The sequence below is a fragment of the Varroa jacobsoni genome, unplaced genomic scaffold (assembly GCF_002532875.2).
Source record: "Varroa jacobsoni isolate VJ856 unplaced genomic scaffold, vjacob_1.0 scaffold_1040, whole genome shotgun sequence".
In the NCBI taxonomy this organism is placed as follows: Eukaryota; Metazoa; Arthropoda; class Arachnida; order Mesostigmata; family Varroidae; genus Varroa; species Varroa jacobsoni.
The window spans coordinates 151,076-178,828 of NW_019213942.1; the positions used below are offsets into that span (position 1 = coordinate 151,076).

At 44.0% G+C, this 27,753-nt stretch overlaps 1 protein-coding gene and 1 long non-coding RNA gene across 3 annotated transcripts in view; one reads left to right on the plus strand and one right to left on the minus strand.

Annotated features, from left to right (window-relative positions):
* The window catches only part of LOC111266003 (uncharacterized), a 141,658-nt gene that overhangs the window by 19,429 nt on the left and 94,476 nt on the right, over positions 1 to 27,753 (plus strand). The window contains exon 1 of one of the 2 annotated variants that reach the window (XM_022843110.2): positions 23,379 to 23,454. The exons of the other annotated variant lie outside the window; for it this stretch is intronic. The gene's annotated coding sequence lies outside the window, so the exon portion shown is untranslated. Of the gene's footprint in view, positions 1 to 23,378; positions 23,455 to 27,753 lie in introns of those variants that run through there. 2 annotated transcript variants of the gene reach the window in all.
* Positions 18,385 to 21,930, minus strand: LOC111266006 (uncharacterized). Its single transcript, XR_002683806.2, has 3 exons — positions 21,661 to 21,930; positions 19,391 to 19,641; positions 18,385 to 19,219 (listed from the first exon to the last, which is right to left on the minus strand). It is a non-coding gene; the product is annotated as an uncharacterized LOC111266006 (long non-coding RNA).

The following is a 27,753-nucleotide window of genomic DNA, read 5'->3' on the forward strand; positions in this document are numbered from 1 at the left end:
CAGGTCGTCACAAATCACAAATTTGTTGTTAAGTAGATGATGAAACTCGTCGGCCTGGCTGGAAGCTTCGTATTTTTTTTTTATTACAAGATTATTGTTTATAGCAACAAGCAACACTGAACAACAGACACTCTGTGGCAGGCTAATTTACATATAATCACTTTTCCTGGTTCATAGATAACGAACGTATCAGTCAGTACTACTAATTAAACTCTCCAATATCAATATTGCTTGAAGAAGCGGTAGCGTAAATGAATTTTTAGACAATAAAAGATCCAGTTTCTTTTTGTTAATTTGTGTAGCTAACGCCAGCTAAAAAAAACTCGCATACCTATTAGCTAATATGAATGAAACGCTCGATCGCTATAACTCTATGTATTCACAAGATAATGTATATTTCCGAAATATTCCTATTTTAAATCATAGGTCATTACACTTATCGCCAATACTGTCTGTGAGCTTTATAGGTAGTCCTTGACTTCTAAACGACACATCAACATTTACCATTAAAGTTGGACATAATTTTGCTACCAGTTTTCAAAGTTCAATACCCATAGGCGACAGTTTTGGGCTGACATAAGGCAGGATATGCGTGAAGGTACATAAAGGCAGTTCGAGCCACCTCTTTACTGAATACAATAACTCTAAGTCATTCTCAGTGCGCTTTTACTTCGCTGAACTTTTTATTCTTACTTTTTCCAAGTAGCGCCAGTTTAAGCTTTCGCGAATCACCTGGGTCATTTGACTAGTCTGTCTCAGCCCATAACGAGGACGACACAAAGGGAACATACTGTACTGTCGAGCCCCCGGCCATCACTCTCGACCCTACAAGAGGGGCAAGGTGGTAGCTGTCTTCAGTCTCCTCTATCGTGCAAATAGAGACAAAAAAAAACAGACAATGGAACACACGCCCATACTAGGGACAGCTTCAGCAGCAGAAACAACTTGATTCATATATTAGACGTATGAACTGTGGACCACAGTAAGTTTAACGGAGGGAGGGGATGCGTTACTCGGGCTAGTCCTTTGGCTACTTCTTCTATTGTCAATCGGCGCTGCTACTGCCGCGTTGAGCTTGAAAGTTAGGGGAACAGAAAGCCACGCCAAAACACTAAGTTAAGGGAATAGCCAACGAGGCGTAACCTTCACCTCTCTGACACCTTGATCATTGGCTAGTGGTAGCAGTATAAGCTCTGACGGCGGCCCTTCGAAAGGTGCGAGGGAAGGAGGGGGCTTTCTGCCGTCCTATTTTGGATTTGCTGCGGGTTGCTTTTTCATTCTTTTCCCTTTAATTCTCTTTTGTATTCTTTTGCTTCTCCTTGCTTGAAGCCCTCCACATGTCGGCTTCCGATGAAACTCCATCGGCTTCCATCCGCTCCTAATCCACGTATTGTGCGCTGACCTAAGCTGCTCCGCCTGTGCAGCTGCCACAGTCGTGTTGCAGCATGCGTGAAGACAGCCGAGTGAAGCGAGGGTCGTAGCAGTTGTACATACTCGTAGTATAACGACAGCAAACCAGCGAAGCCGCGAGTGCGATACAGAAGCTCATCAAGGAGAGTTCAAGATGGTGGTGGCGCTAGTTCTGCCGGCGGAGTTGTCCTTACCGGCTGCTGATATTCTTGTCGGTTGGTTGGTGTCAGCAGTTGGCCGGCAGCTGGCTTTTCTGTAGACGTCGTTGTCATCTCGTCCACCCCAGTCATAGCATTAGTTCTGGCATTCGAGCGGAAGACGTCTGTATCTTTCAGTCTGCCTTTGCCCGAGGCGCTTACTTCAAGCTGGTGCAAGTAGCCTAGAAACGAACCAGCCAGCGTCTTTGCGGCTCGTTTCTCTACTCGCTGTGCGTTTGGCAAAAGTAACTGAGGTCTTTAAAGAATCCCAGTGTAATGAGCTCTAAATGAAGATAGTAATGAGATGGATGTAGAGTTAAGGTTATTAGGAGCGGGGAATGAAATTAAGGGATAGTACCGACGAGCGGACGTTTCGATGTCGCGGAAAAGGAAACAAGAGGCTTGACTACAACAAATTAAAACAGTTTAGTTTGCTCTTTATCTGGGTTCCATAGACGCATCTTTCTTCATTTTTTCTACGCCAGAGAGCCCTTCTAACACCGCAGACTACTTACAACCCAGCGGCATAATTAGTGGGGTATCTGCGCTACCTTACTTTGGCAGCGCACGAAATAATGGCAGGGTCAACCTAAGTTGATAGCTCGTCGAGGGATCTGAACCCTGACGGGCTATTGCCGAGCCCGCTCCTTAAAAGGAAGCAAGGAAAACCTAGGACAAGAAAATAAAGCTACACTGTATCTGATTTATTAGCTTCTTCTGCCGCAGCCCTGCAGAGTCGTTTAGCCCTGCTTCTAAGCTTGTAGCAGAAACTGGGCTGGTATGCAAAAAGGGGCCACGAGTAGGGACACGACAACAATAAATGAAAAATAAAGTGAGAGAGATGGAGAGTGTGTAGGAGCCGTTAAGATAATACAATGACTGTCATATATATATATATATATATATATATATATATATATATATAGCAGTAGTGCGATATGGAGGGGCGTGCTTGTGTCTTGATGATTCTTATAAATTTATTATCTAAACATTTTTGACATGGGTAGAGGCAGACATCCATGAGGCTTTCGGTCCTTTCTTAGGTCGTTCATTGTGCCAGAAAAACGAAAAAATCATCTTTTTTTTGGGTATCAAAATTTTTGGGTAATATTTCCAGTCACTTGCGATAGATCAGTTACAATTAAACTGATCTTTGAAATAGCGCAACGATAGCAAAACGTCCTGAAATATTAAATTCCATATTCTGTTCCGGGCGTTGCTGTACAGTTAGTTTCCTTATAGGCAAATAGATTATTCGAAACGATCTCAACGAATATGCCAACAGAGTTGTCCTTTACTAACATTAATTAGACAAATTAAAAAAAGCTGCAAAGCGTACATAAGAACCGCAACGACCAAGGCAACCCTACTATCTGAACTACTGTTTATCAAATTGCGATAACGCTAAGTGCGGATTAACGTTAGAAGAAAACGTTTTTTTGCTTAGTACTATAAACCACTATGGTAGTAAACAACATCGCTAGTAGTATTGGTTATTTCATTTTTCTCATCGTAGAGAATACATCGCTGAGCAGATCCGTAGTACGCAGGTTCACCACCAGACCCTGCTGGTGGCGTCCAGGAAGGCGATCTAGGCCTTTTGCTAGATGCAATCAATGAAATCGACTCTCTCCCCTGAGAGGCGCTGTTTACCGCTTCGTCGCCCATCCGTGACTCGATAGCATACACGATGCCTCGTTGTAAGGAAGAAGTTCTGTTTAGTGTACGAATAGTGAGTGGGCCTTGCTGGCTACTGCAGCTGTCATGTGGAACACCGGACCCGACTGTTGAGGGAGAGCTAACACGAGATGGGAAAGTGGCTTTTTTGCGATTACCACGACACCTCGAACTCACTCAAGCGCGGATATAACCCAAATATCCCTCGTATGTTGTATTCGATTTGTTGTGTTTCGTTAGCTACGCTAGTTTGATAGTTTTGGTGGGGTTTTTCGAAACGACAAACAGCCAGGCTCCAATGGAATCGTGAAATGGAGACGTTTTTCTATTCCAAGTAGACCTTGGCTATTTCAGCTATTTCAATTTATTTATGTTTTCGCTTGTAAAGTTAGTAAAATGTTCATCCTTGTTTTGATCCTCGGCTCATCCTATGAATTGAGGTTGCTTAGGGGTGATATTTTCGTCCGAATTAATCAACCGGTAAATTTCTTTTGACGGAAAAGTAGACACTTCTCCAAGTGGTTCTCAACAATGCGAAGATGCTGAAAATCGTGCACAATTTGGTGAACAGATGCTTTTCGTAATTCAAATTATCAGAAAAACTGAAAATCCTTGGTTAAATTCTCGTGAAAAGATAGGTCTCGTGGCCTCTTCGACATTTGAGCTCAGTCTTACGAAAGCACAGTATAACTTCGAATTTTCAAAGTTATAAAGAAAGTGTCATAGCACAAATCACCACTACCTCTCCGCAAACTCGGTAATCATTATTTTTGTGCATAACTAGACAAATAATTCATTCGTTCAGTTGTTGATCTGTAGCATAGATATATAACTAATGCCTATAAATGATTTTAAAATAATTTCCATAGGAGAAAGCTAGAGCTTTAAATTAGAAGCAACCGATCGACGAGAAAACCAAACTGTTCGAGCCTCTTGATAAATATATGTGCATGTCTTTTCATTGAGTGTATGGACGAAGATGCGCGTGTGACTGAATGTCAGTAAGCGACAACAGCTAAGAGAGCGCCTGGTACTTATGGATCTATTGCCTTTATTGTAGACGTTTGTCCATCTCTCACTTTCTCTCATTACGGTGATTCCCAGTACCATCGCTTCGTGTCGCGTTCCTGCGCACACTTTTGGTCCCATTCTTCAGTTCGACTGCATCGTCATATCCAGGCATCGCCAGGCGGCGCCACAACAATGAGAAGAGAAAGATCGGCCAGTAGGACACACAAATCCACTCTTCGTTTTCAGCCCTGCCACTGAGTCCCGCTCAGGCGTTTCCATGTTCCACTGCCTAGGCACCCTATCGAGGCTACCACCCCTGTCTCTGTTGTTGATGTACCGATCAGACCTCCATCAACCCCATTTACAGCTATTACAAAACTAGACTCAAGGCCGGTCCGCCAGCCACCATTGTTCTGGTGGACCTAACCGCAATAAGATTTCTGGTGGGTGCGAGGGGAAGTGGGAGGGAAATAAACAGGATGTCTTCGATATGACGTCTTCGTCGACTTTATGTCAGAGGTGAGAGGCTATAATGGGCAGTAGTAGAGAAAAATGTAGACTATCTCATGTGACGTATAAGGGAGGCTCACTGAAAAGGCAGGTAAGCCAATGTGAACAGTCGAAATGAGAAAGCAGGACAGCGGCGTTGTCGACGAAGGAAACTAATGATCTACAGGGTAGGCTGGAGCCTTAGGACGGATTGGGGTTTGGGTGACTTTCGGGATTCGGATAAGGAAGTGACTCTCCGTCGCTTGAAATAGCTCTGCTCCAGCCGCATAGACATAGGCTTCGACGCCCGCACATATTATACACAAACATATAGGCAGATCCACTTAGTCATGGCTACTGGCTGCACGTGTCGTCCCAGCGTAAGTTGGAAAGTTGACTACTTCTTTTCTCCTTAAATAATGCGGTGAAGAGCGACAAACACAGGTCACCACAAACACACGAAAGCAAACCACCACCGTGTATAATTATATTATATAATTGTAGTTCAACTCGCAGCCCTTTTTATTGTAATCCCAGTGATGTTTTATCGCTGTTGTCGGCTCTGTTGTTGGCCTTGATAGGGGCAAAACAGTAGGAGGGTCCAGGTATAGGTTTTTTTTTTACCTATTCGCTTAAATATGGCCGCAATATATGGCGATAAACTTCGACGTATGCATTTGGTTAGTTAGATAATTTAATACATTTAGGTAGTTTAGCAGGAAAGAAGTACAGCATAACGTTTATCGGAACCGTTCGCTGGCTGTGTCCATGTACAAGTTGGTCAAACGCTACACGGTTTTTGGTGAAAGCTCTTCGCTACGGTGGACAAACTAATACTATCAGTATGACTATATTATAAGAGCATGCATCAGGAACGATAATGGACTAAATAAGGGCCAGATCTTACTGACCACGACTGGTTGCCAAGCCAACAAGGTTTTGTCTGGCAAAAGCAGAAAGGTCGAAAGGAATCGACAAATCAGAGTACAACTCATTAAAGTAAGAGCAAGTGTATAGCGCCTATTAACACTGATAAGCTCCCGTTGATCTGAGCGTACAGCGTTTGGTCGAGCATGTGACAAAGCCGGCTTGCTGACCGGCTCTGCTAATGGCTTAAGGGGAGATTCTAGCACGGCCGTAGCATGCTACATCGGTGTATCGCTGACCAGGTTCTTTTCAACTATCTATATCTCTATTTCATGCAGAGGTTTTTCTGTTGCTACGAGAATTCAGTAAGTGAGCCTATGTACGTCTAGTTGTAAGCAAGCTCGTCTGCCCATCCAGGATACGCCCCGAGGGTTTTCCTCCCAAGAAGGGCCAGGATTAGCGTCAGCCTGATTGCTGTTCGGACAAAGCAGCAGCAGCAGCTGCCGCACTAACGGGGATAATATCAGGGGCTATAGTAACAGTAACAGTGCTAGTGGTGTTAGCTTGTCTATTATAATTCCTAGCAGCGGTCTTGGGCATAAAACTCGAAGCGATTTAGCAATAGCAGACCATGTTTGCTGATCTGCAATACGTCCAATAGCAACCGTTGGGGTAGCAATTGCTTCAGAACCTTCCTCGTAGTTTTGCCCCGTTCTTTGTTGGATTCGTTATTGCGAGCAGCTTTTCTTTTTGCTTCTGCCGCAAGCAGACTTCCTGTCGTTCTCTAGGTCCCCTTTGCCTTTCGTTGATCATACGGACAGTCATCTATGATCCCGTTCTGGAAAGATTTCCACGGGGGCTTACCTACTGGCGAACCAATGCTTGGCATGGTTTGCTATAGATTTCAACTAAGGCCACTTAGTATCCGGTTTTGCAGCTCAGCACCATTGTATGTCGCCGTCTTCCGCTGCCTGTCTCGTAGCCGCTGGGCCTGTCAGCGGCAGCCTTCTACGGAGTCTCGTCATCTACTACACCGCGCATTACACTGCGTTTTGCTTTCGGTGGGAAGCTGCTGGTCCTGCCTGCTGGACTCCTTCTCGACGGTACCTCCTCTTCCACCAGTTACCCGTTGGGACATGCCTTTGGCCGCTCCTTCGCCTCATCACCGATCGTCGGGTTGCCCCAGACTCTTCCGCAAAGCCCAGCAGCTGCAGGTTTCATCTCATCCTGCATCCCCCCCGCTCCGCCCGCTTTCCCCTTGCCTTTCTTTTCCTTTCAGCGACGGCCACTCCGTCACCGACTGTGGCACCAGGTTGACTGAGGGCCAGGAACGCGGCGCTCACTGTCTCTGTGAATATCTCCACCCGTGCTGCAATACACTAGGGAGGCGCAGCAATTGACTGTAGGCACGCACGCCAACCAAAGAAAACAGTATTTTCATCGTCGTCGCTGTTGTTGCCCTCTGCTAGAAGAAAAGAGCGGCGAGGCGCGACAACGGAAAAACGGATACGAAGCGATACAAAACGATTTGATCGCGGTGCGCAGCCTCTGCGAACACGCATTAGCGCGGGCCGCCTCAACCGCTCCCACGCTACGCCGCTGTTCTTCTGGCTGTCCGTGATATCCTACAGACCAGAGCCCATAGCTGGGCTTAGACAAGCAGCCAGTGATTCCAGCCGCCGTTAACATGTTCCGTGATGTACATTTATTTCGCTGCAGCTCCACTCGGTCCCGGCAACACCCCGACGCGCAACCCGCCCCTCTCACAAACGTTTTGTAACAGCCACCGTTCTTCCTTGTATAGTCGCCTCGTTTAGCCCGAACCTTTCTTCAGTCCGATGTGACCGCAGAAGCCGGCAGCCAGATCGCTCGCTCGTTTACTGACTAATCTGACAGTCGCACAGTTGCACATGGACGAATGCCATCGAAGGCGGTGGTTCTGAATTAAATTGGAAATTATCGGACTATCGGTCCCCTGCCTACTAGTGCTCTTTTCCGCCGGTGGTATTATTCTCTTTTTCCTGGTTCCGGCTCCCATCCCTTCTAACCCTCACCGCTGCCAGTTCTGCCGCGTTTCCCTTCTGCTCAAAAATCGTTGCTATGTATCTCCTCGCGACGAGTTTCACACTTTTCGCTTCCTTTCAACCACACAGCCGCCTCCGCTCCATCCGACGAGGGCGAAGGCAACACAAAGGGGCGAACTCGTTTCTAACAGCATCAAAGCGTGTAAGGGCCGTCGTGCAAAGGGAGTTGTTGTAGTCTATGCGGTCATTCTCGTATGACAGGCTGCATCGGCGGAATGGTGATAGATTTATTTTGGCGAGACTGTGTGTGCGTGTGCAAGCGGTAGATGCGCTAAAACGTCTTGTCGTTAGACACAGCGATCGAGGCTTTTTGGGAGTCGATAGTCAGTAAAATGCTTAAGACGTAGGCAGTGAACTAGTGATAATAAGGCATTTTTGCAGGGTCAACGCTACGACCCCACCAGCTTTGCCACTGTTATCAAACAAGGTAATGTTTGAAAATGGTAATTAGGAGTTTGTTGCTGGTTTTTTTTTTATCAATGTTCTCATGATGGAATACTTGTTCACTATATGTCGCTGTTCTACCGAGAGAATATCACAAGTGCTCGACGCGTCAAAGTTCCAGGAGTTAAAAACCTCTCTGGTTTTGACATCCGTTTAATGTGCATTTATTATATTCCATATTAGCCTTAGCATTTCTCTAATTACTGCTGCTTCTAACTACAGTCATTCCCTCTAACTTGTGACTTTTCTTGCCTCGCTATTGATTCTGTGTAACATAAAGCTGGCACACAGTTTTCGTACCATATTCTCTGATCGCTTAAGGTTCATCGAAGGCGAAATTCGAGGTCGAATGTTTCGTCATCGCCGTTCTAATCGCATATGGCATTGGAAAGGAGGTAATGGATGGGGTGCTAAGACAGGGAAAGTTAAAAAACGATAAAAACAGATGCATGCTTTGTCTGAGCTTTGATACTAATCACGGCGCCGGCGGCGACTTCACCGTTATCATAATAAATCATGTATGAGCGTGTTTAGTCCAAAGATTGTTATGATGGAAGCTCCGCTCCAGTTACTGTCATTGGCGCTCTCTCCACTTTATCGTAACTAGCCATCACACGTAGGAGCTCAATGCGCAGCTCGAGGTCACGTGGAGATTTGCCCACCGGCTCAACGGCACTGTGAAGCAGTCTTTTCCTTAAAACCCCCGCCATCAATTAAACAACCTAATTCATCGTCGCTTTGGTTTTGTCTCATCTTGGCCTAAGTGCAACCACTGCCGTGTCTCCCCTTCTGTTGCCACCTCCCAATAGACAAGGCTTACCCGACAGTTGCTCTGGGACTTCTCCTAGCATTTTCTATTTCCCACTCTCGACATCTGTCGACCACTACGGTGATCCCGGTACCCTACAGGGGAGAGTTGTCGGCTGTTCTTACCACACTGGCAGCAGCAGCAGCAGTAACTGTCATGGTGTTCTTTCGAAAAGCATTCTTACTTCCATTTTCCGAAACCTTTGCTTCTACGCCTCGTGCCTTCTGCTGTTACAGCCTCCACTGCGAGTAGCATCAGCGGCAACAGTTTCAGATCATGAGCTATCGTTGTCACACTTTCCTTGTGCAAAATAGGCGTGTTCGTTTTATGACACTAAGCTATTGGCTATCACGGGTAGAGAGCTACAGAGACATCGTGAGGGTGACAGTAGTTGTCCCGAGGCAGCCGCCGGTATCTTCCGTCACAGCTGCTGCCGGTGCGAACCCCGTGCCCACTGAGTTGTTCAGTCTCTACGTGCGCTCGTGGGCGTAGGGGGAAGGGCGAGAAGATGAATGTAAAAAAGAAAAGCGAACAAACAAGTCTTATTTCAATGTGTCTCATTTCATTACAATCACACCTAATGCACAGCGGCGCCAATATCAGCCGTAGTTCGTATCCTAGGCCCTGCCTGCGTGTGAACCTGCCTGTGAATAGTAAAAGTGATGGGCCGATGCTATTTTTCGTGTTTCTGTTTGTTTTGCATTCAAAGCGAAAATTCCAGCCACAACCAACACTGGCTTATCCACGTTTTCCCGCTTCGTGTGGAACGGTTGATTCCACATGATTTTTTGTGCTCATATAAGCACATACGGACGCACGAATCCTTACGTATGTGTGTACATATGAGACGTACCGCAACGTTGTTCGTCTCGTGGCCGTGTTTGCTTCGACAAACAGACGAAGGACGACCATAGAGTTGCAGCTCTTGCAAATAAAGACCTCTGTGCAAGCTATCATCGAATCAAACACAGTCAACGCATCAGACCTGTTCGTGGTCGTTATTAAAAGACCGTCTTATTGTTAGCTGTGTCATCTGCGTCTTAGGCTTCGCAGCTACCCTTTCTTTTTGTTTACAAATAACATGCATGTTTGGGTCCTTATTAACATTTAACACCCTCGCTTGAATTGTCTTCTTTTATTGAAGTCTTATTATAGTATAAAGTCGCATACATCTATAGTTATATAGTTGTTGTTACTTTCTTTATTGTTGTATTGTACCCTCCTCGCTGCATCCTTTCACGACTTCGGTTAGCCTTGGCCGAAGCTGCAAGACAAGGAACAACTAAAAAATCAGCCAAAATAGCTCAGCCCAGTTGAAGTGGATTCGGCCGCGCAATTAGCTGTTAGGACGAAGTGTTTGTCCAAACTACGCAAAAGCTTCGTCCTTCTAGATACTCAGGCCCTTGAGGCGCCGCAACTGGATGAACGAAAAGACGAAAAAGGTACGACATGTCCTTCTGTTACCATCACCAGTGCAACTAAACAACAGGGCGGAACGGAGCATACCCTGCGAGGGAAAGAACATCTAAAGGCGGACTGACGTTTGCGAAGACTGACCACTTAGGCGGTCAGGGATGCGGGCCGGAAAGGGATGCCGTTGTGGACTCGTGCGTTAGTTTGGGCTAGCGTGGAATTGGGCTGGGCCTTCAAGGAAGGCCACAGCTAAATACAACTAGAGACAGGAAAGGGGAAAAAGAGAAGAGGTGGTTTTATCCTCACTTGCTATGTTGCCCCATCGGGTCCGTGGCCTGAGAGCACCCGCGCTCCCGACACTATGGCTGGATAATGAGCGCTTAAAAGAGGGATCGAGATCTGTGGGGCAGAGTCAGATGGAGCAAGGCTCTTTTTGCAGCGCACCTTAGATGCAACGGAAGTTCGCAAGCGACGAACAAAGCTAAGGTGAGTGCGTTCGCCCATTACTGCGCCCGTCTTGGCACAGGGGTTTCACGCTGCCGCGAACAAAATACGAACCAGTAGTACTAGTGCTTTTACCCGTAGCCTTCTAATGGCCCTACGCTGATCGATGGCGGAGCAAGGGGTATTTTGAAATCGAATTAACATCCACAAGGCGGAAAGAAACAAGATTTTATTAATGTGTTTTTGTTGTTGCTGCTATGGTTGTTCTTATTGTCACTGTTATATAGTTGTCCGTTCAAGCCGAATGTCCATTCCTCTCCTCACTAAGCATTATATCTGCGTCTAAAAATTCAGTGTTTTTATATCTGTCCACGATGTAATTCACTTGAGCGACAGACTGCCTTGGATACATTCGGTCTCTCTTTGCTAGCTCCAGTTCGCTCTGTTCACAGTGTCTCTACGTTTTCTTCTAGGCGTTTGCTTAAACCCAAACGTATTTATACACATACAACACCATTACCTGGCTACATATTCCACTTCATGTTCAGACCCACGTAGCTGACAGGCTGACATGCAGACAAATACAGAGGCACAGAGAGACACTCATGCACCCACCCGAACATACTGAGTGCATCCACGTCCTTTGCTAAGCCACAATAGTGACTATGAAGGGGTTATAGTAGTGTGGGATAACCATACCGCGTGGCTAATGCAAACCAGGCATTCAGAGGAAGCCTCTCAGTTCTCTTCTGAGACGTCCCTTGTATGGAGTCGTCTGCACCGGTAAATAAATGGCCCAGCCATCGTCCTAGAAGTCGCGCACATCGAGGTTTCCATCAGCGCCCCGCTGTCAGAGGTCACGCAACGCCCGGTGTTATAGCTATGTCGTGTGACTGGTTGCTGCCTGTCGCGCCCCTTCGCAGTGTAGAGATCAGTGGAATCGGTGCGACCGGCAGCTCGATTGTTGGTTCGAACGTTAGTCATTTTATGATACGTTTTGACGGTAGAGCGCAGATGGTGACCATGCTTCTAATACGTTTGAAGGACTAATAGGGGTGGAAAAAGGTCCATAAAATACGCGCGTTTTCTGTTTCTTTTTCAACCGTTTGCCGCAGTTTCCGCGAGAATTGAACCTGAAAAAATTCCCTTCCGGCAATCAGTTTAAGGCAGAGACGGCGTTCAGATGCGTCGGATTCGGCACCGACCGCAGGGATTCAGACAGCGCTTGAAGTCAGTTCAGATATGCTGCTCATATGGTTTATTCATGCACACTGAACGATAAATATTTGTCGCCAGGTTAGAATATGGAAGAAAAGGATGTTTACATTACGCCGATGTCAACGTAGAGGTGGTCCGACGTTATAGAAGCTTTCTTCAAGATATATAGACTTGTCACAGATACTCGCTTGTTTCAAATAGCACAAATGGATGAATTCTTGTTTATGAAATATTTGAATGGTGCAAAAGCGAGTCTGTCTGTGATAAAATATCGTTGTTTTCGAAGATAAAGATTTGTGTTATACATTATACATGTGAGATCGAACAGATATCTGTGAAATGTATATTTTTATAAAAATATGCTGCATGCAAGAGATGTGTGCATGACAAAAACCAATACTAACGATATTTAATTGGATATCTTGACTATCGAGAGAGCGGCCCATCTTTTAGATAATTTTTAAGCTTCTTATATGCTTCCTAATAGTTGGACGAGCCTAAACCCATGAAGCATGCCAGGTCTGCTTTTCATAGTTAATAAATGGCGCATTACTCTATTAGGGATGTCTTGTGGTTTCATTTATGCAACCCGCTTAGCGGTGAGCTCCCTGCTTGGTAACCTCAAACATGCAAATTCACCATACATAATAATAAAGACTGTCTGGTATCTTGCCATGTTAGTAGAGTAATTGCATCATCAGTGAGGACAAAGAAATCTGTCGCGTGTGATAGCAAAGAATATGAGCAATGAACAGTTCAGCTAGGAACAAATGCTTTTTAGCCAAAGTAAAGTGAAGCTACATAAAAGGCCTAGCTACTAACCGATATATTGTCCGCCTCCGACCAAAGATCGAAAACCTTATAATATATACATGTATATTTTATACTAATCGAGTACCAATAAGCAATCATCTTGGTCAAACGATTTATACTAACATTCCCGATAAATATATCCATGCCATTTGTATTTAGTGCATATTTAGTAGTTTGACTACTACTAGCAACAACTAGCTGATGAGCAAAATACCAAGATCCATTTTGTGGAGCGCAGGGTAGATAAGTATGATAGAGGAAAGAAAGCGCAGGGTCTCCTTCGTTAAAAACTCGCTTACTCGACGGTCCGCCCACTTATACCCGCAGCACATTGGGGAAAGCCAAGTACAGCCAACTTGGCGATCGACGATATACCGGATGAGTTTCCTCTCAAGGGGCGAGCCGCGTCGTGCATAACAACCAGGCAAGCCAGGCTTGACAACCAAACTCTGTATAGCTTTAACTGTAGCTCTCGAATCTATCAGCTGTCAATAATGCGTTCCTTCATTTGATGCCTCGAAGCACAGTATATCGTATTAAGTACGAGGTTGGAGGTTGTATGAGGGTTGTGGTGGAAAACTCGGACGATTAACAAAAATATGTCTCGAACGGTCGATTTGAGGCCAAAGAGGAACACAATGTTGTCCTGGATTCGATGTACTGTGAGTCGTTTTTGATGCTGATGGTGAACATGGAAGTAGCACCAAGAACGTGAGCGTTTGCCATACCAGCCCCGCTTGTATATCGTTTTGTGCGTTTAACAATTCCAGCTATTTTTAGATCGTGTCGATGCAATAAAATTGTACAGGTCAAACTTTAGGCCCGTTGAGCTAATACATCATATTGGAGATGTACAGTAGATAATGGGGAAGGCAAGCATGTCTTATTCTGCCACGCACTAAACGTTTGACCATCGTCACGATGTAAGTGCGTAACATAGATATACATATTTGATTACCTCCGTAGGTGTTCTTTGCCTTACTCGCAGGTCATAGGTGGTAACGGCAATTAATCATATTGCAGTTATAATGCTGTAATAGTGACCTTTGCAAGTAGACGGGAGTTTTCTAAACGGATGATCCCAACCAAGTGGACAGTTTTAAGTCAATTTGGTCCTCCTGCTGATCTTTCATCGTACATCCGTTTTGAGAAAGTGCGCAATCGATTTACTTTGAGCAGATGAAGCAAACAAAGTGATTCAGTATATTTCAGTGTGCGGCCCATTAACAGTGTGTCGTAGACCACCATCTCACATTTGCCGCAAGCGCCTCGACCTTGTGAGGTAACACTTCGTTCTCAGATTAACTTCAAAAGTCCACAGGGTGCTCATAGCCGAATGGATTCATGATTGCATTACTAAGCGCTATACGACAGCCCGTTAATTTTAGACAGGTTACAAACGACGAGTTCAGTAACGAGAAAGCGGGTCCTATAACTTAGCAAATTAATGCGTCACATTGTATCACCTTTGACCTTTCTGATGAACTAAAACGCATAAATAAGGAACGATTGTTTACACGAAAACAAACAGAGGAGAAATAAACACTTATTCATAATATTTCTTTATCCTTTTCGTTTAAGGCACACACACTTGTTGTTTGCTTGAACTCTCTTCCCAAACGTACACCAGCCCTATCAGCTAATTACTTCACACAGCATTAGGTGAACCCATGATATAATACCAAGCTAGGCGAGCTAGTTTACATCAAACGGAATTGGATAGACTCGTAAGACGATTTTGAAGTGACATGAAGTCATCGAAGTGAAGGGGACATGTCGATTATATGCTATGTCAAAATATAAGAATGGACAGATAGTCAGGTCTAAGGCTTGTTGATTGCCTTCAACCTGTCATGGATCTAAATAGCGATCATACAGGCATGGAAATTGATAACACTGCATATATTTTTTTAAGTAGTTTTTTTACACTTTTCTATAAACTTCGTTAACACACCTAGTAACATAACTGAACAACATACGAACTGGTTTGGTAATGATTCATATATAGAATTAACAAGTGTTGCTAGTTATCAGACAAATAGAGAATTTAGTCTAAAACAAGACGATAATTTAGATTTGATAGTAAACAGTAAAGCGATTATGAAGCTAACTGTAATAGGCTCAATCCAGCGAAACCATGTCTACGACCCCGAAGACGTGTAATAATAAGAAGGTCTCTACCATTCTTGTATTTATTCGTTGGACGGACATCCCGCTGCTAATCGACATATTTACTGAGTAGAATGCACGGCCTTGATGCACAAAAGCACAGTGGTCTGCACAGTCATTCAAGGACGACCTTCAATGCCACCTTGCAGAGGCCAATGAACTAGTAACAACATGAAAATTAGAAGAGAACAGCAATGCTGCAGGAAGTATTCAGCAGGCAAGCGGAACACTTCTACAAGGACGCTGACGTTTAACTTGACATGCAACTGTTAAGCGCCGTCCTGGATGTTCTATTCATCTATGTGGTCGAGTCGCGAAGATGCCGATAACTATCTAACCCCGTACATTTCAAACAAAAGCTTCACCTTTTAGAAACGTTAATGCTTCATAAATTTTAAGTGACAGTTTGTAATAAAAGGTCAGTTGTAGTCAGGAGTCCTTTTCTAGCCTGCTTTCTTTTCTGTACCTTGGCCTACCACAGCGTTACGAAGCAAATGTAAATAAGCGTGTGCACTCTCGATACGGTTGACATTTTATTTTCTATTATGTACGAAGTATTTTTTTCACGACAGGTCGTATACCATCTTGATTACTGCAATTCGTGTAGTTAGTGTCAGTGTTTACCGAACGAGGTCGATCCTTAATGACTGGTACAGCATGGCCATATTAGCCTTCAAACTAGCGTACTATACGTACCAAATATCTACCTTTCGATCGAATTTATTATAAATATTTTTCGATTAACAGGAAATGGCGCACATCTTGCAATGCACGTAAAAGAACATTGAACGGCAGATTTGAAATAACATCAAGAGACGAGCAGAAAGTAGAAGTTACTCTATATACAGCCTCCAGTTATAAGGTATAGTGCTGAGAGGTAAAATCTTGACCAGGGCTAAAACGTGACAGGTACGTTCTTTTTTAAAAATTGACTTTTTAAACACCTCTTAATCAAGTAAATACTCGTGAAAAAAAAAAAAAAAAAAAAAAACCCACTAACCCGCTCCATCGTTAATCTGCCAGTGAGATTTGGGGCCCTGTACACCATACGCGGTAAAAGCTTTATATAGGAAAACGTGCATTTTTCGGACTAGTTACAGTCCACGATAGTAGACTGACTAACTCGTCATAATATGGCAGATACGACGTACCCGCTGATGGTTCAAGTCGCTGGAGAGCTTCAAATCGACAAACAGCAGACAAACTTAGCATGGCTTCGTCGCAAAGCGCATTGCCAACAACGTAATTCAATAATAAATTAGATTCCCTTATGTCTCAGAGGATGCATTTCCGTATCAATGGCACTAGCGGTCAATGCAGAAAGTATCCCTTCGGCTATGTGATTGACGTTGAAACAATCTGGGATTATTATGACACATCATGCTCCATCGTGCAAATGAACACATAAACGTACGTCCATACTGCATGTAACCATCGTCAACGCCTAAGGCACCTAATAAACGCACGCGTCTTCAATTCTACTTCGGATTCAGCGAAGAGCAAAGATTACCCATAAAAGCCACTCGATATGCTGAATGTATGGAGCTGATTTAGCTTGGGTCCCTACCGCAGGGACAGACAACATTCAGTTTGCTTGGTGTTTATGTATTGTAGTTATCCAATAGAAGCCCCGACCGAAACCCACTATCTGATCACATCACAAGCTACAGTATCTATCTGCATAACATTATATGCTAGTACGTAAGCGCAGTGGACTAGGTAAGCAGGACCACTAAATGTATGCAGCAGAGAAAGAAGACCGATAACAATAATAATAACAAATTAGTATGGCTATGCCACGTCGGTCGATCGGTCGGTCGGTCGGTCGGTACTACTTGAACGGGCCGCGTCGTCGTTTTTATGGAGCGGTATTTATATTGTTGTATAGGGAAGTGTTGTGTGATGACGGCTAGGCATACACAACCAGCCGCCCAATTTATTATAGCAGCAAATGCTGCAGCCGTTCTTTATTCGTCATTTGAATATACTTTATACACAAATAATAAGGCACGCCATGTGAAGTGATTGTCCGCGTTGGATTTTAGTCAGCAGATTGCGTAGGCGGAATCCGCTGTGTCACTTCCTGATACACAATGATTCATGACTGTGACTGTTTTATTATTATCATCATTATCTAAGAATAAAAATCGTATGAGCCGTATGCATTACGGGCTTGGAGTACTATATTTGATCAAAAGGACGCACCTCAATTAGTGATGACGTTTGGATATGACAAGGCAATATGCGTTCCCGACAGCGTTTCGTTAACAATTATAGCGACGGCTCGACGATTAAAATACTACCTCCAACACCCGCTAAAAACGAATTTGTACTGGTAAGGCAAGTCAAAAACAAGACTGGCAAGAAGTCGCGTACGGGGCACGAGTTGAAAGCGTCCAAATAAGCCATTTGAATTTGGACAAAGGCATATCGCACTAAGTCACGTACCACAGGAAACCTCTGGAGATACGTTAAAATAACGAAAAACTATCCAATGTATTTACAGTAAGCTTCAAATTAATCACTAAAAAGCCACATGCAATTAATCAAATAGTGGCCCAAAAACCTAACAGCGTCTTTTAGGGTTTGACGACGAAATGAACTCTCTTTGATTGATTGTCAGAGTTTCAGAACATCGAGCACCTTTGAAACGGCACTGTTACTCTGATGAGAGGGCACGCACGAGCTACTTACGAATTTAAACTAAGTAAACGTCCCTTCTGCTAATAAGTAGTTCTTGTAACCTGAGGTCGAGGTATTAAGAGCGCACAAAGAGAATCTTCGGTTCAGTCTCTGCCAAAGTGAAATACCATCAGCCAACATCTATATTAAGAAACTATGGACGTTTACACAAACTCACGTGGTAAACTTGCCAAGATACCCTTAATTAGCAGCGATCCCCACGGAGGGCTTGTTGGAATTCGTTCTATGGGACAGGCAATCACATTGCTTACCGCGATAAAACCTCTTAACAGGATATTGTAATTATGCAACACGCTATTGGTCTCGCTCCCAGTGAACAGCAAATAGACAGCTGGCAAACCTTCGTCGCCGATGCCATTGATGTTTAGTCTTTTTATTGATGTTCAAGCTTAATTGCCCAGTCAGCGTTTTGTACTGGAACTAGCAGGACGTATATAGGCCACTTGGGGATCGTCATCTTCGCAGACAAGAGCGTCACAAGCACTTAAGGGCTGTACGTAAGCTTCACTACTAGATAAATATAGGTTACGCGGTACACAACTCATCCTGAAGAACCTCAGGGGTATTTTCCCCATTGATAGGGGCAACTAGACGGAAAAGAATAGAGAGCTGGCGTTTCTGAAAGAGGAGACGATCATCAGACTCTCATCGAAACAGGATTCGAGACGTGCGTTTATTATTTCTTGTTATTGTGAAGGCCCTTAGAGGTAAGGGCTATCAGAAAGAATAGGACGATAAAGTCTGTTTGCTTTATAACACAGGAAAGCGATAGGTATGAATAACATATATACTAACGTGATATTATATTTTTTTTTTTAAATCTCTATTAAATACACGTATTTATGCACACCTTTCTATTCGTACAGTACATCACTGCGTATGAACACACAAATTTAACGTATAACGACAATACTGTTATATTATCTATTTGGATAATTGTATTTCGCAAAAATTAGAATCCTATAATAGCTCCTAAATTACACTTCTTACAGATTACAGCTCTTTACAATGGCTGAAATTTTCAAATACCGATGCTACACCGTATAGCACGTGGTACGACATTCCCGTTGTTACAAGCAGATGGCTTTTGTCACGATGCGGCTTTTATACGATATTACGAAGCTTCGGACCATAGAGGTCGTACGTGCATTTATTACCCATGTATAGAGCGTGACGCACACACTTAGGCACGTAATAGTGCCCATCAGAGTTTTGGCTAGGAGGTAGATAAAAGCGAAAACACGGTAGGCTCACTAGTATCATTGTATATATTAGTATGTAGACATTATATGGTATAGAACGATCTGATGCTACATATCTGTATCGTTTTAATGACGTTTAGAGATTCATGCATTAAATTTGCTATTAAACAACAGCTACAGGGTGGGGTGAAGTGGGGCAGACGTGCAGATTTTGGTAACTTCGAATTCACGTTCGTCTATGGGCGGGACATTTAGGCACAAGCTTATTATCTGTAAGTATAGAATAACAAGAAAGATGGAGGTTGGTCGCCAAATAGAACTGTTCAGCATTTCGGGTTCCTAAATAAACTGTTATTCGCATAAGTGGAGCTATTGTCTAGTTACAAACGATGTTAGCGCCTAATTATTGAGATGTAGTCGCTCTGTTGCCCATACACTTACGTTTATTTAAGCCATCATTATCAGGATCACCAGCGTTGTTGCAATTCGGTTGAAGATGAGCGAAGTGACGCTCTTAAATTTTGCTTCCGTATTATTACCCCCTACTTCCCTCAACCCGCTCATGGGGGAAATTACAACGCTTCTTCAAGCACAAACTCGAGGTCCCGTATTGATCTTTGTGAGCGTTTCTTCTTTTCGCTTGCGTGGACAAGGCGTCGCCGCTGCTAGGATCCTGCCTCCCGGTACCCTTTCTGTCGGGTTTCGAAATAGGTCAAGAGTTAGAACAGGAAAGAGAAATGTACCCCCTCGACCCCCCTCTGAAAATGACCACGCTGGCAGTAGCTGCAATGATTATAACCGACAAACTTGCTCAAAGGCTCTAGCTAGAGCTGAAGCAAAACTGGAGTACGTTAGCTATTGGTAAACAGGGCTCATGTCTTCGGCATGCGCGGTCTAAACAGCTACCTAGAAAAGACAGAAAGAGAAAAAACGAAGGGGAAACACGCGAAAAGCCGATAGAAGTCGACAAAGACATCGCCAAGCCGCATCGAACATATACAATAGAAGGAAAGAAGTGGACAGGGCCAACCTCTACCACTGCTGTTGAGGGCCTATCAAACAAACGGACCTACGCCCTGGACAGACCCAGGGCCCAATTCCCGTAAACAACTAGGTGACCGCACACCACAGTTAAGTGAACATTGAATAATTTAAAATAAGAAAAGGAAACGGACGAAGGGAGCGGTAGAGCCGGGCACAGAAATATACGTATTTGCATCGACTACAGTAGAGTCGCGGGTGCTGCAGAGACAATCGTTCAGTGGATTGTACAGATCGCGGATAAGCTACCTGTGATGGGAGGTTAACTTCACTATGTCATTCAGTGTAAATTATAAGGTCGTGAGAGAATAAGTGAAATAGAAAGCTTGAAAGTATGCCGTTATCATGATTGTGTGTGATGCATTACTAAGTACTGGTCTTCTAGGTTGATGAACAGTTATTCGATGGATCGAACAGATAACTTTTATTTCTAGTGAAATTTTCCCGTATGATGTGCTGGTAAAGTTTGCTGAATCAAGTATTCCTTAAATATGTTATCTCTTCAGATCGTCTTAGCATTACTTCTACTTATCAGGAGTCGTGCTACGTGTGAGGCACAGTAAGAGATAACTACTGATTTGTCACACGAAAATGATCCGTTGATTTTGACACATTTTGATAAGTAAAAGTCAATACGTATAACAATATTGACATCGATTGAAAGAAAACAGCGATGTGCCGTATGAATAAATGGTTGGGCAAAGCAGTTTAGTATGCTGATTATGCTCGATATTTTCCACCAGTAGTCCTTTAACTGTTGGATTGAAATGGAACATCGAGCGGAATAAAGACAAGATGTTTGCCAAATCATGAATGAGACTGGTTACCAATATAGGAATCGTTCGTGTGTATGATCAAATCCCTACATAGAGACGCGTGCCAGCTACACATACGAACAGCAAGAATCATAATCATTATAATAACGTATTATAGCGAAGAAGAAACCGGGCCGACTATTCGTATTGCGTGACAGGTGGTGCCTTCACCCCAGATCTGATCTGACGTTTTCTAGGGACCCTGCTTTGCCTTATACTCCCTATTATGCAATATTCGAACACGATGAGCACTGCCGGCCAAACACCAACTTGCTGTCTCACATTCTCGTTTCGCCTTAAGGAACACTCCTCGTGGCTCTAGTTTACGCCACATAAAGATGTTCGAAATAGCTCTCAAATTAAACGAAGAAACACAGAACCCTATTTAGTCGTAGATGATGACGGAAAATTGTCGAAGTGTTTTTGTTGATTTTCAAGTTTCTTCAAGTCGATCACGGACTCGATAGGTTGTTTGGCTTGCTTTCCGCGAACATTCTAAAATTCAATGAGCGCGTCAAGTGAGAAATACAGAAACAATGAGAGGAAATGTAATAACTAAGAACAACAATAGCGGCATACCGAAGCAGGCCACATCTAGCTTTTTCATTTTCTCTTATTTAGAAAACGCAACGTTTTGCTTTATCCGTTTAAAGTTGACCGTAAAAGTAAAATGTCGCCATCGCTAAAAATGCCGACAGATCGACTGGACGAGCTTGATGAGCCCACGCTAGTAACACATTGTATTCAATTTGCTATTGTGACAGGCAGGCATTTTTGTTCAATTGTCTGCTGCTACTGCTGCTGTTACTGTCGTTGTTATGATGGTTAGTTGTTTGTCTGTCTGTTCTTACTCACAATTGAAAAGGACACACTCGAGCGGCCTGCGGGGTGTTAGCTCGTTAACGGCAGTGGCAGCGGCCGCACTTTCTTCGAAAATGCAGCGCTCGAATGCCCTTCACTGCATGGGCTGGAAAAATAAGGACCAGGTGCGGTCCTGCTTTACACTAGAGGCTCAGCTTACAGCTGATTTGTTGTGGCAGTGATCGCCCTAAAGGTAGCAGTAGAAAGGAGAACTTCGTGCGAAGCGCGCGACGCTACAAGATGGCATGCATATTAACAGGAAGAAACGACGGGCAAGGGATGAAAAAGATTTTCGGTATATGCAGACACAATAGTACAGGCTTGCTGGCGCGTACAGTCGTACGCATGTACCGACTTCAACGAATGCACATCACAAAAATATACACACATTAGGATGAGTATACAACATAGACATAGAAGAACACACGCGCACGTACAGACGAAGGCATATGCACACATCCATTTGCGCGACGCGATGTGTGAGTCTCATTAGCATAAGCGAGAAAAGGACGGCATGATCAGGATTATATATGCTGGTCTGTACGAGACTGGAGCGAAGGGCTGCAAATGCCGATGGAGCCGCCGACACCGTCACGGGACCGACAACAGGAACGGAGATTGTGATAGCTGTGTGCAGTGGAGGAGCGCCATAAAAGGTGCCGGCAAAGCGAGGATGGAAGGAGGGCCGTTATTTTCGCATACTCGCGTGATGTCGTATGACAACGATAGTCCAAACAACCTGCGCGACTGAGCCTGCTGTCTAAGGTCTCACTTTTCAACGAGTACTTCAGCAGCGACAACAGTAGCCATAGGTACACTTTTGACCACCAGCCATTGCGCTTCGCTAAGCGCGCATTCGGAGACAGCGATCACTTCAGAAAACTACGAAAGCTTATTGACAGAAATTATTATAGATCGTATAATTGGGCTGGGACGATTGAAACTTTGTGTTACATGAGATACACATCAAGAATATCTAAACTGTGACTCGATAATGGACGAATGAAGGCGACTGTAAAATTACACCAGCAGAATATCTCCATATTAAGGCCGACTATACTAAGCTACGTCAATTCTGCCTACTATTCTATATTATGTTCATAATAGAAACAAGTAAAAGCGATCGTTACTGATCCTGAAGCTGTCTGCGACAAAAGGTGATCATTAGTTTTATCAAGTATCCTCGTGCCGAGATCTCACGTCGTATTCATTTTGTGCTTTTTCTTCGCCCTTATGCTGTCCTTGTTCTCCTACTTCAATTTCAGTTCCATCTCTCCCTCCTACCATTACGTCTGTTTCTATTGCGGGCTCACAGGCGGCAGACCTTAGCGAGCCCATCTACATGAAAGTAATAACAGTTTTACTCTTGTAAGAGCCATCGTTACAACGTGCGTATTACCTGGCACTTCATTGCCTTCTTGCTGCTTCATCCCTGCACCAAGCGTTATCTGGTAGCATGCGCTATTGCTATTTCCGTATGCTGCTTAGCTCAGGTTCCCTTTGGCAGCGTAGCTAGTGCTGTCGACGCTTCTGTACACGTTCGTAGAAAGCTGCTTTTTTTTTCGCGGAAAGGCCTGACCGTAGTACTTTTTTTGAGAGGGAAGGGGAGGGGGAGGGGGCAAAGTACGTTCTAACATGCTCTTCACACCTTGCTGTTTCCAGCATGTTACTATTTGCCCCAACTACTTTATATAGTGGTTGGACAGCCAGCTCACTAGACGGCTGAGTAGGACGGCTCGCGTCTGTATTCATACGCATCCGCCACACCTCTGCGCTTACATCGTCATGGTACGCTCATTCGCTACATTGTTATTATCATCATCCATATGTATGTATATACCGCAGTGTGCTCTATACAAATGCAAGGCCAGCATCCCTAACAACAATACGATAGACATTTTTGCATTGGGGATTTGTAATATGAACGAGATGCAGACTATTAAGTAAGCTATCTCATGGAAACTTTTTTTTTTTTTTTGTAAACGACAGTTCTTTTGTCGAAAATAGCATTTTGTAAGAAAATGCTGGATAGCATTTTTATCGCATGTGACTTCGTGTATGTAAAGCACGCTTACGTAGGTGAAATGCTCCTGTACTTGGTTCGTAAAATAGATTAATTCTGTCACCAGCGTCACGTATGTATGGCATACCCATGCGTCTTGTGCGTCAATCAACCTTGATCTAACAGAGAGATACGTTTCCGTAGAACGTATTATCTGTTTTGATATTTAGTCACTAAGTCTTTCGTTTCGTCGATCCCTACCTTCTAGCCGGTGGCACCCGCTGCCTCGTCTAGTCTTATTTAAGTTCCGCTATGATGTCTTACGGAGACAAGAAGTCGTAGACACATACAAAGTGACCTTGTGCCGTGGCAACAAAAACCATAATTCTAGTCGTAATTTCAAAGAATGCAGAGCAAATCAACGTATCGTCGTAACCCCGACAAGAAATCCAACAAACTATAATCAATTATTACTCAGATCTGATACATACGTTGAACCAAAGACGTGCAACTCAAATATAATACTTGTTTTCTCTTGATTTGAAATACGCTTTATCGGTAGATTTACACTTTACTGCGCGGAGCTCTAATATGCATCCACCACTTTACTATGAAATCTATATGGTATCAAGGTTTCTCGCTTCAAAATTTATCGACACCCATGTATCGCGCGAACATATTCGTCGGAGGTCATCCTAATAAACTAATATGACCAGGGTTTCTTTTCTATTTTCGAGTTATCCTTATCTGTGTATATACTTCCATTTTGTGTTGGAGCGCGGCACCTCTTTGTTACAACAGCCTTCCCATAAATTATCCGCCAGCTAGTGTTGCTCCCCTTGGGGTGCGCTTTCTGTACTCTCCTAGTTGCTCACAGAAAGAGAAAAACCGAGGCGAGAATATGTGCTGCGTTCGCCCGGTTTGCCTGACATTTCCTATGCCGTTGTAATGTGGCTTTTATGTATCATTAGCTCTTATAGTCATCGTTGTTCGGTGATTGTTTATTGACCTTATGGTTGTTTGTATAAGAAACGCTGGCGGCAGTGATTACCATATTGTCGAGTAGTCGACTCCAATAGAGGGAAGAGCGACAAGAGGTCACAGTCGGCGCGTCATTGGCGTCTTTATGCAGTATCCACTATGAACGATTTAGTTTAGCCACTTCAGGGAGGCTCCATCTCAACAGATTCAAACTCGCCCGGCAATCTGACGTTCCGAGAAGGTTTACTTAGCTAGGCTCTGCATGCCGAATAAAAGTACCTAGAAGTGAGCTCACAATGTGTCTTACCCGTTGTTATAACTGTAGGCAGGCGGTATTGGCCGCCAAGTGTTTATATCGGTAGCGCCATTGGCGGCCGCGAAGGCGACTGCAGTGGAAAAAACAAATAGCTATAAACAGAAACAGTGCCTGTTTTCGATACTGAGATCTACGTAGATATTTAGCTGTAGCGAATTGGCCAGTGATCAAGGGGGTACCACACTACCCTGCGAAGATTTCATGAGCTTTGAGCATCATTCGAAGTTTGGTACTCAGTCATGGCAGTTGAATTTGCTGCACTCTATCTGTTTCGTTTTTTGACATAGCATGCGTTCATAGTGATCGAAGGGTTAGTGTATCGGCCGAAGGATCAAAACGTTTAGCAAGATAATTCGAAATGATTGTGTATATCGTGTGTCGCTTTCTAGTGTTTGCTTGCATAGGTGTGTGAAGTACGTGAAACTAGCACGAAATTCGACGAAAACGCTGACGTTGTGCTTGTCACTTGTCTAACTTTGTTCGGCAAATCTGTATTGCATAGTGATTCCTCATTGTTCAAATAGAGCAATTATTACTGCACAGTTGTTTTCGTGCCCTATAAGTCTATCTGGGCAACTATGACAAGCTGTAAGTGGCATACAGGATTTTCTTTTTCTTATGCGATATATACAATACTCCTCTGTGTTTTTATGCCACATGCATTTAAGCACATAACAAATCCCGCCAAAGTAAACTAAAAACCCGTCTCGTGTCGACCCGCCTGTTTGATGATGGAGTAACGTTGGATCCCGATTTCGTAGACGAAGTAAAGGTAGTATGTTAATCACTTGTCGTAGCTTATGGTTGCAATAATAGCTGACGTTTCCGGATTCGCGAAGAGACCAAAGGACAATAATAAACCCTAGTCGTGCTTGTACCGATGTCTAACCGGTACGAAAACAATGACCACAACCCCAGCCAAAGATATGATACTCCACCGTGAAGCCGTTCTGCCAGGTACATGCCACGACCTTGGTCATACCGGGTATGTACTGTTACTGCAATATAGACATGGATATACAAGATTACAGGATGCATTACGCTACCACTATATACAAAAGAATTTGTTTGAATTCCCAGCTTTTTGCCCTCTCTACCTTTTGCCAAACGCCACGACTGACCGTTTGTCTTTCCTTCTCTATTCCTATGTGTCTCCATCACCACACTGATCCCGACCGTGAAAGTCAGCGACGTGCATTGTCACTAAGTACAACACCCTTTGAATCAGAAAACTTCCTTCCAAGATGGAGCTGAACATGACGGAAAGGCATTCAAAACTGGGATTTTCCGCAGCACAATGTACATAATGTAAAGCGCCGCTCCAATACAGCAAGGAGCCCTGCAATTGTAGAGCTCGTATTTGTTTCGGCCGCTATGGCGGGACAGCTCAGGACAACGCTGGTTGATTTCCATGTGAGCAGCGCCACCCAACAACGGAATCAAATGAGAGAAGGCACCGGCCTTTTGCCAGTTTAACGGCGGTGCCAATGGCAGCAACAATAGCTAACCAGTCGATAAACGAGATCCGTGGTTATACCAGTAGTAGCTGCGCACCGCCCAACTCATGAACGTGCTGCCGTTGCTGGTTGGACAGACCAATCATGATGGATAACGCGGTCCAATGGCAGTGGATGGACTAGCTGTTAATGGGCACTTAGAACAACTATGTAGTGGCTGGAACATACTTGGAACAATTGAGTATTGACCTAACCGACACATACGCGTTCCTTGCTGACAGTTTTTTTTGGAGGCGCGTAAAATGTTCCTTTATTTGTATGAACGGACTATACAAATGCGGCAGGAAGTACAAATATTAGCTTACCCAACAGAGAAGCAAACAGAAACAATGAAAGATCGTTTGGCATTGACGATACACACATCTACCTGATTACAATTGCTGGCAAGCTGGTGGACACCCAAACAAATTTCTAATTCAGTCTAGTGTATATATCGTGATAATAAACATGACCACTCAAATGAGAGGTGTGTCACGATACATTTGTTTTCTCCGTCTCTTTTTTCCTTAGTACAAAAAAATGTCCGTAAATCATATGCTTATCCATTTTACAAAAGTGAAATCCAGATACAACTGGTTCGTTGTTTGAGTTAAAGTCAAAATTTACTGAACGTTAGAAAATATTGCAAAACCTAGTCATCCTTTCTTAAATAGTACGAAGTATGCCATTAGAGTTTGTTGCTCACTTCGTGAATAAAAACTTCGTAAAATAAACAAATAGTACCACATACTCTTATTCGTCTAGATTCGTTTATAACTTCTCTACTTTGAAACATTTGGATAATATTACCGGCGGAAGTTTACCCCGCGGGAAATCAAAGCGCTAGGGAAATTGACATTCAGCCATCAATCGTCAATACTCACGGTCGCCTTTAAAAAGATGGACCTTCGCATTTTGTTATGAGCGGACACACGGACTGAGTGGAGCTAGATACCGAAAAAGATTGACAGATTATCGCATAGGTAAAGGCGACCCTTTTCGCTATCGTTGTTCTAGCGCCATAACTTAGCTAATAGGTGTACTACTATACGAAATTCTTGAGTAACTGCGACAGGTGAACAAGGGACGTGAAAAAAGATGCACTAAGGATATGAGAATTTATGGGACCGATCTCCAACACCCCTCCTCTGCTAGGCCATTCTGTGAGGCAGATGTGATTGTACTGGCTGGATGCCGCGTAAGCCGCACCGCGTATGCTTCCCGGTTCGTTCGCCCCGTAGCCCTCCGCGACGCGGTAATCCCTATGTGGCATTCAAGATAGTTGGCTAGCC